General features: G+C 35.5%; 1 pseudogene; it reads left to right on the top strand.

Moving 5' to 3' along the window:
• Window positions 1-4,214: 4,214 nt before the first annotated feature.
• Window positions 4,215-10,512, top strand: LOC147513082 (uncharacterized; annotated as a pseudogene).
• The last annotated feature ends 237 nt before the right edge of the window (window positions 10,513-10,749 follow it).

Raw genomic sequence — 10,749 nt, 5'->3', positions numbered from 1 at the left:
TGACTGAGAACCTATTTGACTGGTCTGCTTCATAAATACCTCAGGATTTAGTAGTTGGGAAACAAGTTAGTCAGTGCCTGAAAACTGTTTATTAGTTGGGAAATATGATTACGGTCTAACGACAAAAGAAAATCGATGGCAATGTGTTGTCACATTACTTGCTCATCTTTCGGTTTGTCAGTCAAATAGTACATGAACCATGCCACTAAATGCCAGTAAGTGTCAACAAGCTATTGTGGCTAACAAGCAGCCCAATACTTTGCTGGCTTTACGATGTTTCTGTACACTATTTTTGGCCGACTTTTAGCAATAGGGGTATATGCCGTCATGGTCCAGAGTCGAGATTTTACAAGTAGAAAAACAGAGCCCATGAATGCAACAACTTTGGGATTTGATACGTCTGATGTGTAGTTAACATGATGCCATGATGGACGTGTGTTGATGAGTAGCGCTTACATTAAAGAAGCTCGCTCTGTGCTTCCGCAATGAACTCGATAGATGCATGGCGCTTGGGACAACACAGATACCACCGTACTAGCAAGGCAGCAACGAGTTGCTTATTCTTTATTTTTCAGCCGAAAAAATTCAAGTCAATAGCCAATTCCGCCAATCTACATCAAATAAGTCATTAGAAATTGAAGAACCAACAAAACAAACCAGTGTCCCAACAATTTGTACTAAGAGTGGACGTGCTACTGTACAAACAATAAAAGTATAAGTATAGGAGCTGATAGTCTAAAAAATTATTTCTTTCACCTTAGCCTTTCAATCTAATAAATAATAAATTGTTTTACTTTTTACTACAGTTTTTTTTTTTTTTTTTTTTTTTTTTTTTTTTCCGATAATACCTACAGTTTAATTTTCAATCTATTATTTTTTTTATAGTAATTTTCAATCTATTAAATGCTTGCAGCAATAGGATATATATTGCTTACTCTTACTTGGTTCTTTATTGCCATCAGTAGATTACGCATATTTTCTTTTTTTAATAAGTAAAACGAGTTATCCCTACACTATTAGATTGCCAGACTTTCCAGACCCATCTAACTACCCGAACAATGTATTTCGTTTTTTCCAAATTTTCACTATTTAATTAGTAATACCAATAATTGTTAGCATCTCTTTCCAATTTCATTATTTAGTAATCTTTTACCGTGGCCACTTCCGTCCTGTTTCATTATTTAGTAATACCTCAACGCACCATTGTAATTTCTATTTATTATCCGCATTTTATTTGCAAAATAGTGAAAATTTGACTCAAACGAAAAACGTCATATACAATTACGACTGTTTTTTTTATGCAGCTCAATATGAATCTAAAAAAAATACGAACATGGTATCATTTTATACAAAACATTACAAGAACTGATGTGTAGCACATATGACATACTAGTATTATATATGTAAAGATTATAGATATTTCATTATTACATACCTCTAGTATCATCACCTCACCAACATCCAAATTACCCGAGTTACTGATCTCATTTAAAACATGTTTGCCAATAAAAAAATAAAAAAAATCTCATCATCACCTACTTTAAGATTAGGACTTGTGATGGGTTAAGTTATAAACTGTTTATACGACAAATTCATACACCGTGCACTTATATACGCTATTACATTGAAAAAATGAAATTTGGAAAGTCTTATTATACTCTTTAAGGAACTAAGAGTATCTCTAGGTGATAGTACAACCTATGTTTTTCTTCAAATTTGAAGAAAAAGTTTGAAATTTCTCGGAATTCCATCTCTAGGTGGCCTCAAATCCGGTCGCATCACCTATTTGTTCGCATTTTTGTTCGCAAATTTAGTAATTTGGATGCGGATGCGGAGCGTTACAAATGTCGCCCCAATTTTTTTTTTTTTACTTTGACCAACACTATTCCTGGCGCCCGGTATAAAATTTGCTTGTCGTAAAAGCAAATTTTGCCCACTACTAATATTGCGTGAGTTTTTTTTTTTTTAAGGAATCGTTACGCGCCACTCCTAATGTCACGTGGGTTGTTTTGGAATTGTACATGGGACACTCCAACTTTCGCGTGACAGTGGTAATGTCGCGTGGGTTGTTTTTTGCTAATGGAATTTGCGACCACCTAGAGTTGGTCGAAATTTCCGACCCGATTCTTCAAATTTGAAGAGTATACTACCACCACCTAGAGATGCTCTAAGTTCATTTATAAACAAAAGTATACTTTCAATTTATTTTTATAAAAAAAAAAAAAAACTTTATATAGATTGTGTTTCAGAGGACAACGTTGAATTACTTTTCGTAAAATTTTCCTCGACATTTTCAAACCAAACACATTAAGGGGCCATTTGTTTTTCTGAGCCTCTGAATGCTGGATGCTGGATGCTAAATGTCTAAATCATCCTTTGAATACTGAATGTTGATTGCTAAACTCTGAAAAACATGTTTGTTTTATGTTAGAATAACCTAGCTCTGAATGCTGAATATAAATCATTTAGACAATTTTACCCATGATATCTATTTTAAACACTAACTTGATTTCTTATAAAACAAAATATATATTAGATTTGAGGAGGGGATGGATTATCGAATAAAAGAAATAATAAATAAACTTATTTTAAAATATGTTTTCACAAATATATTTTAACGGTTTATTTTCAAAAAAGAAATATGTAATTCTATTTTAACAAAGTGGATATCTTTCACCCTTAAAAATGAAAAACCCGTGACACCAGCATCAAATTTTGAAGAACCCATTTTAAAGCCATAAAGATCAAGGTAAAAAACTATATGGGTTCTTAAGAAAGGGCAACAAGGGACTTCATTGTTTTAAATATTATAATTCAGCATTCAGGAGGAACTTTGGTGCAGAATGTTGAATGCTGAAACTACCACTGAATGCTTAAACTATTTAAAAAAACAAACAAGTTTTTTAGCTTCTGAATACTTAAAACTTAAGTTTAAGAGGTTTTGAATGCTGAATCCAAAAAAACCAAACAACCCCCTAAATTGTTTTATAAAAGTTTTTAGAGAGTAATTACATTTTATTTCTTAGTTCTTTAATGAAATATATTGATTGCGGGGCTTCTAGCTAAGATTAGTGCGTGGATTTCAAGTTCTCTAAGAATACATTATAAATTATAAAGTCATCGAAGAACCTAGCTAAATACTAGACTTATTTCTATAACAAGTTTTAATCTTAAATGAACTCTAAATAAATCCTCATTCCCTCTTGCTACCACTTGATTTAGAACAAATAACCGAACAAAATACTACCAGGCTAGCTAATAAGACTAGTAAGAGCATCTCTAGGTGGTAGTATCACTTCCAAATTTATCCAAATTTGCTTCCAAATCTTGGAATTTTGTGGAAAACCAACTCTAGGTGTGCACTACTACAGAATGACACATATACCACGGTCAATAAGAACGTTTATACCACGGTTCTTCCAAAAACCGTGGGAAATACTTATATACTACTGCGGAAATTTTTTTGGTCATTGGTTTACTAGTATATGCCACAGTTACATGAAAACCGTGGGATAAGGCTGTGTTTGATAGCACCATTTGTCACGGCAAATTGTGGCAAATGCAAAAAATCACCCATTTGCCGCTGTTTGATACGTTTTTCAATCGGTGGCGAATTTTATCCAAATTTGCCATATTCCTTGATTTGCCACCATTTTCATGGCAAAATTTGCTTTGGGGGGAGGTATGTAAAAGCAAATTTTGCCACGCCAAAACAACACACAAATTTGCCACCAACAGAAAAAAGAAAACCAAAAAGAGCCGGATAACATATTTCCAAAACCCAACCCACCTTCGCCAGTTCGCTTGCCTTCAACATCAAACCATTGAGCTGCAATTCTCTCACGATGAGTAAATCTCCTCGTCTCCTTTAACAGGTTCGTTCCTCGATTTCTTCTCATCTCTTCTTGTATATAATTTTCTTATAATAATTAAAAATAACACTACACCATATCACTAAAATTGCAACATATAGAAAAATTGATTGCTAACACTTATTTATCCGTTACAATGTTTGTCACACATATCTTCCGCTAGAAATTTTACCAACCGTTACATATTCTGGAGACAAATACTTTATTTATTTTGTAACATTTACTCAATATTATGTGACGGATAAATAAGTGTTACCTATTTGAAAACAAAAATAAAAGAAAAATGAAATGAAAATGAAAATGGGATAAAACTTTGGGGGTAAATAAAATAAAAGGGATGAAATGAAACTGAACTGCCTCGTCTCTCTTCCTTTCCCGTTTCCAATAACAAAACAAAAGCGAAGAGAGCAGAGAGAAAACTCTGCTGCTTTCTTCATTAGCCTCGCTTCGGCTTCTAGTGTTGCCCACTTAGGTAAGTTGTCATCTTCTCCTTCTTTTTCTTCATCTTATCTTCTTACTCCTTTGTAACAGTAAGGATTTTGGCTAGGGTATTACATTTACACAATCTAACAAAGGAAGCTTCTTCTTTGGTCTGCAAGGTAACATTTTGTTTAGTGAATCCTCTTTTATTTGAGGTTTTTAGTGTTTCCATTTTTGAAAAAATGAAATAGCTTTTGGGTTTGTGTAGACGTAAGATTATTAGGGTGTATGGTAGTAATAGATACGTATAATCTGTCAAACATGGCAAAAGGTTGCATCTTTATATGATAGATTTAGTTTATCTTAATGTTCTAATGTTGTATTGTCTGTATCAAAGACAAGGGTGGGAAATCTGCTCATGTTAATAGTTTACAGCACTTTGATTTCAGGGAACGTAATTTCTATAGCAAATCTGTTAAAATTTTCATTTTTCTTTCAAGTTAATAGTTTATTTAATTAATGAAGTTGTATGTTTTGAATCTTATCACTTTGGGTTTTGAATTATGTACTAAAACTTTGTTCTTGAAGTGGAGTTTTTATATTTTGGAGATGAGTGTTATTTCAAATTATGGGTTAATTGTGTTGGTTCTTAGATCAGTCTATTGTTATCGTTGACCTTATAGCTCCAAAACTAATTAAACTTGAGGAAATCCTCATTTAGATAGATGATTGACTGTATAATTGTATGGAGCTTCTTTTAGGTTATCGTTTGCCCTTATTGAGAACATGTTCAATTGTGCAGCTGTTTGTTTCTTTGAAATCTGTGAACGACATACTTCAAAATTATATTTTCGTGTTGTACAAGCACCAATTCAGAAACTCAATTATATTTTTGGATAATTTGTGATGGAAAAACAGGCATCTCTTCTCAACTACTTCAGCCCTCAGAGACATTTACCTTAGCACACACATATGAACTCTTTGTGACTAGACAAGGGAGCTTAAAACAGTTTTGAACAAGGTTTGGCACTCCATTTTGAATTTACATATTTCAAATATAGCGAGGATTCTTGATAGCTTGATAGGGAGTAAACTGATATTAGTTGGGGTTTCTCATAACCTTTGTTGTTATCATTTACTTTAGGTGTGCCAATCACGTCATCTACTGTCTGGAAGCGGACTTCTGAGAGCAGATTAGATGCAAGGAGGGAGCAGCCTAAGGTATGTGACATATGCTTAGTCTAGAATGGTGTAATGCCAAATTTGTGAATCTGAAAAATATTTTAATTTCTTATTGTTGGATAATATTAGATGCCCCCTATGGTGCACCGACCAAAGATCACATGAAATACAACGTTGTTTTGGTAATAGGTATGGGATGGAATTGGTGCAACCCCGAAGATCACCATTGTGAAGGACACAGGGGGGGGGGCTAATACAACTACCACTGTTTCTGGTTTTCTGTAAGTCTTCAATATTTCAACTCCTATCAAGTTCTCTTATGCTTATTGGATATTTTAGAAGTGTGATTTGGTAATACTAATCTGGAGAAGCAATCAAGTTCTACAACAATCTGGCTGATTCTGTAAGTACTGATGGAAGTCTCTTGTATTGCTTAACAGGTGTTCAATGTGAACTTAAAACAAGCTGCTTGGTTCAGTGCCATCCCGTGGGGGATGATGGCCATTTCGAGTTACATTGCAGGTGTTGCCTCAGATGCCTTGATCAAGAAAGGTCATCAACCGATCACTTTTGTGCGGACAATCATGCAGGTAACTTCCTATGCATGCAAGTATTCAATTACTTTAGAAAACGAACATGTCTAGATCAGTTCCTTCCAACTATAGGTTACTAGGCATATTGAAGTCTGGGTCTATGAAGGAAGTTAAACTTGAAGTCTCAACAATCGATAGCTGATAAAAAGCGAGTCTACTGGAACTAAATACTTATAAGCAATGAGTTTAAAGTCAGGTACAACATAACAATGTTTTTTGCTTCACCTTGTGTTTCATGACTTTCACCCCTATATTTAACATAATTAAACTCAACAAACTTTCTATATTTGGCAGTCAATTGGTTTCATTGGACTGAATCGCATCGCTTTTGCTTAAATTATGTGAAGACACCGCCTCAGGCGGTTGCTCTATACAGCAGCCACGAAGTTTTAGCTCATTCAAACTAGTTTTGGTTTTCTCCTCAACATGCAAGTAAGTTATCATCTTCATCTACTTAGTTTTGTACAACACGGTATTCAACCGTATGTAATGTGTTCTTGACCACATCCAATTTCTGACTTCCTTGATACACCTTGCATTTTACTTAATTATCATAAAGTTGGTGTTTTTTTTTTGAGACAAATGGTTTGAAGTCTGGTACTAGCTACTATAATATGTTGGGTTTCTTATTATCAGGATATAGCTCCTCGGTGTGTTGGATTTCTTCATTGTCTGTTTATTTAAACATTCCACCAAAAACTTTAGAACATTGCTTACAATTGTAGGATAGGAATGAAAATATATTAAGGTCATAAAGTAAATATATTCTCGTTCAGGGGAGTTTCATTTGAAAAAAACAACGGAGAGGCAAAAACGAGCGTCGAAACATCATCAATTGAATCATCTTACCGGGTTAGTTATTTTCATTCTAGATTTCTAGTCAAAGTACCTCCAACAGTTTTACTCATTGTTAGAATTAATTGATTTGGAAATGGTGTTTACGTATATAACAGAATCATTGGAATCCCCACAAGCTTACAGAACCGAAACCACCACACCTTGAAACATTACTTCGAGAACGTCCTCCCAAGTAGAGGACTATGTTATTTGGTCACAGTAGAGGACTTGCTTTTCTTTTGAAGGCAATTTTTGTTCAAATACTACAAATGCTTTTCTCTCATTCATTCTTTTTTCTTTTTCAATGTAACCTCCTGTTGTGTCTCGCTTTCTTCCTTTTATAATGACAACATTGTCCCCTGCCCAACATGCTCTTGTGGCTGCGAGAACGATATAACTCAGCTGGGAAGTTGTGTGATGTAAGTTCACTTATAAGTTTTCGTTTTCTGTTCCACCAGTGCACATGTTACACACTTTCTTGTTTTCTGAACTTGAAGTTGATTTACCAATAATTACTTTCCTATTTGTTTTGAAGGCCAAATTCTACAATGATTTGCTCATGCAAGATGGGCCTTCATGGGGAAGAAGTCGTTTCCATGATCGTTGAAGGCCCACCACCTCCTCGAAGAATCTAGGGTGAAAGCGGTTGGTGCAAGGGTGTTATGATTTGGACCGGGTTTGGGGTCGTCCGCCGGTAGAGGTATTCATATCGCTCCTTTAATTCAAGCTCAACCTGGTTTATCTGGTCCCGTTAGAGGTATAGGTGGACTGCTCCCGGTATGATGCGACCTCAAATATTGAGGCCACCTATACCCAATATGACCGTCCCACCGATGAATTATCCTCGATCTCCTCTTGGACAAATGGCACTGGCTATCCCGGACAACAGCCCAACAACAGATGGGAAGAGGATCGCCACCACCTATGTTTCGACTGGTGGACCTCCCCGGCCTTTTCGGATGCCGCCACCGCAGTTTGGACAACGACCTATGCCTCTACCTCGCCAGATGATGAGAGGACCACCTCCTCCACCTAGGCCCAAGATGCAGGGTCGTGACCACCTAGGCCTGGGATGCCTCCTCCCGGGTCGGTGGATTCGGTGTTAAGATCCCGGTATGCCACCTCCACCACCTAATCGCCAAAGAACAACATTAGTAGTGATGACCGGTATGTACTTGCTACATTGTCTAGATGTCTCTTGCTTTTTTGCTTTTATGTTTATTGGATGGTTACTGTTTTTTTGCTACAACTATGTGGGCTAATATTCTTTTTAACCATGTAGTGCTATCCTGGGGAAAATGGTGTGGCCATTGCTCGAGCAATTCTACTGTAAGGGCCTTGAGCTTGATACCCATTATGTATATTATGCATGTCCTTTCTGTAGAACTCACTACCATGATGCAGCCTCAAAAAGTCAAAGCTGCAAGTCTAGCTCTCTTGTTACAAACAGAGGGAAGCAAAATGATAATGCTGGAAAGAAAAGAAGCCTATTTGACTCTAAGAAAAAGAATGGCAGGCAGATTGAAAATGGAGAAGTTGATGATAAAGTTGGTTTGCCCGATTACGGTTGTCATTGCACACATATTTGCCCGAGAAGTTCACATCCGAATGGGTTGACGAGGAATACTTGGAATAGGGACAACAGAATCGACAAGGAACAAGAAGTTGATCCACGTTTTTATGACAGAAACGGCTAACGTGAGCGCGGTGAGGACCGGAGGAAGAAGGGCAAGCATTGTACTAAAGGATTGAAGCTGCATTGTTCACTTCACTCCACTACAAAGAAAGAGAGGCGAGAAAATTTTTGATTCTCCGCCTTCCGGATATAACAAACAGAGAAAAAGGAATTTATCTCCATCTAAGAGACCAAGCAAAGTCTGTGAGAAACACAACGAAGCACGATAATCACACTGGGAAAAGTAGGAAGGTGTATGATGGTAATGAAAAAAATGGAAATGAACGAGCGAATAAAAGTCACTTGATGTTTGATAAGAATGCTAAAGAGGGTTTAACAGTTTGCTTGGAGCAACGAGCTGAGCTTGGTAATTATATTTCCCGATCTTGTGCTTTTATGATCCATCAATCACATTTCTTTTTAAAAGGAATTGTGTTATTGTGATTAACACCAGTAGTTGTTTGCATCCCACAGTCTGTGACTAGCTAGAAGATCAGTCTCATTCCGCGAAAAATAAAGAGACGTTTTAGAGGCCACAAATTTTACATCTAAAAACCCCTTCTGCTGGGTTATAATGCGGCCTTCATATGTCCGTGGGTGGCTTAAGCTAGTGAGATCTATAAAATCAAATACTGATTGAGTCCTGCTGTTGAGGCAGTGCCACTTGACCAAATTGACGCAAGCCAGGTTTAGAAAGGACTGGCGGAATTCAACTAGAAGCTGTTTGTTTAATTGCATACATGAGGTAAGCATATCTTGAAGGTTTTATTATTGGTGATTTTAATCAAATATTAGTTATTTAAATTTATTTATGACAGTGATTTTTTCCTTTTAGAATCCTTTTCTGATTGAATTTGTGAGTCGCTTTGCCGCGTGACATCGTTGGATTTGTTAATCCTTTATCCTTTACAAGAGCAGATGGAACTGCTAAAACTGAAATTATTGTAGAAACATTGCGGAATGCAAGTGGAAAGAAAATTGTTCTCATTCCTTACAATCCAGGGATAAGGACATAAACGATCCTATCACAGTGTATTGTTTAAATTGATAAAATTATCAATTATACTGATTGTTTTCCATTCTTTTTTTTCCCCTTCTTTTCTTTCATAGCGGCCATTGGATTTTAATTGTCATTGATCTATCACGTTTGTCTTTCATTTGGTTGGATTTGAAGCATGGTGAACCAAGCTCAGATATAGCAATATATTTTAGGAGGTGAGCATAGTTATATTTTTTGACATATCTTAACATTTTGAGGTACTACCATAGTGAAGGTACATAAAGGATTAAATTAAATGAAGTACTAAAGACGTCTCTAATTAGACTTCCCACTAGCGATTGTGAATTAAATATTTTGCATTTATCTTATTGTGAAGTTTTGTCCTCACATTGCAAAGGGTTGATGGGAAACGAGTTCTGCTAAAGTGGGACAAGATCAAGGTAAACAAATCCTACATATTGTTGTTTTTTTCTTTTAAAAGTATATGTTTACATATGTTGTGAGTCTATATGTTAGGGCTCATATCAACCAAGTGGCATAGAGTGTGGGTATTATACAATGAAGTTTATGAGGGAAATAGTAGAAACTTGTTCAACTGGATCATTTGAAAATAAGGTATTCGAAAGTTTTGACAAACACTTTATTTGGCTCAACGACTTCGCCTTATTCTTATATAGTAACTCCACATGTTGTGCTTTGACTCATCCAGATGACAAATTTAGAACTGAAGGAGACATACATGCAAGATGAACTTGACGGTGTTCGACTCGATATTATTCAGTTCATCCAGGAAAATGGGGTGTTTCAGTCGGAAGCGAATGAGGATGAGTTTTAGCTATGTTCGGACCCTTCCAGTTTAATTTATGAGTCTTACATTTTTAATTTATGAAAAGGAATTTGAAGTTTGTTTTCTTAGTGCACTCAAAAAATTAATGGAAGTTTTTTTTTTTTTTTTTATTATTATTATCTTTTTTTTGCAATGTTTGATAGTTTATTGTACATTTTGGAATTTGTTGGAAAGATGGAAATGATGTATGTAGGCAGGCTGTGTAAATTTTGTTATGCAGGTTCGGTTTTAAGCATTTTATTATTATTATATATATATATATATATATATATATATATATATATATATATATATATATATATATATACCACAGTTTGGCATAA

The sequence above is a fragment of the Coptis chinensis genome, chromosome 3, assembly GCF_015680905.1.
Source record: "Coptis chinensis isolate HL-2020 chromosome 3, ASM1568090v1, whole genome shotgun sequence".
Lineage (NCBI taxonomy): Eukaryota > Viridiplantae > Streptophyta > Magnoliopsida > Ranunculales > Ranunculaceae > Coptis > Coptis chinensis.
This window is presented reverse-complemented; position numbering and strand designations above follow the sequence as displayed.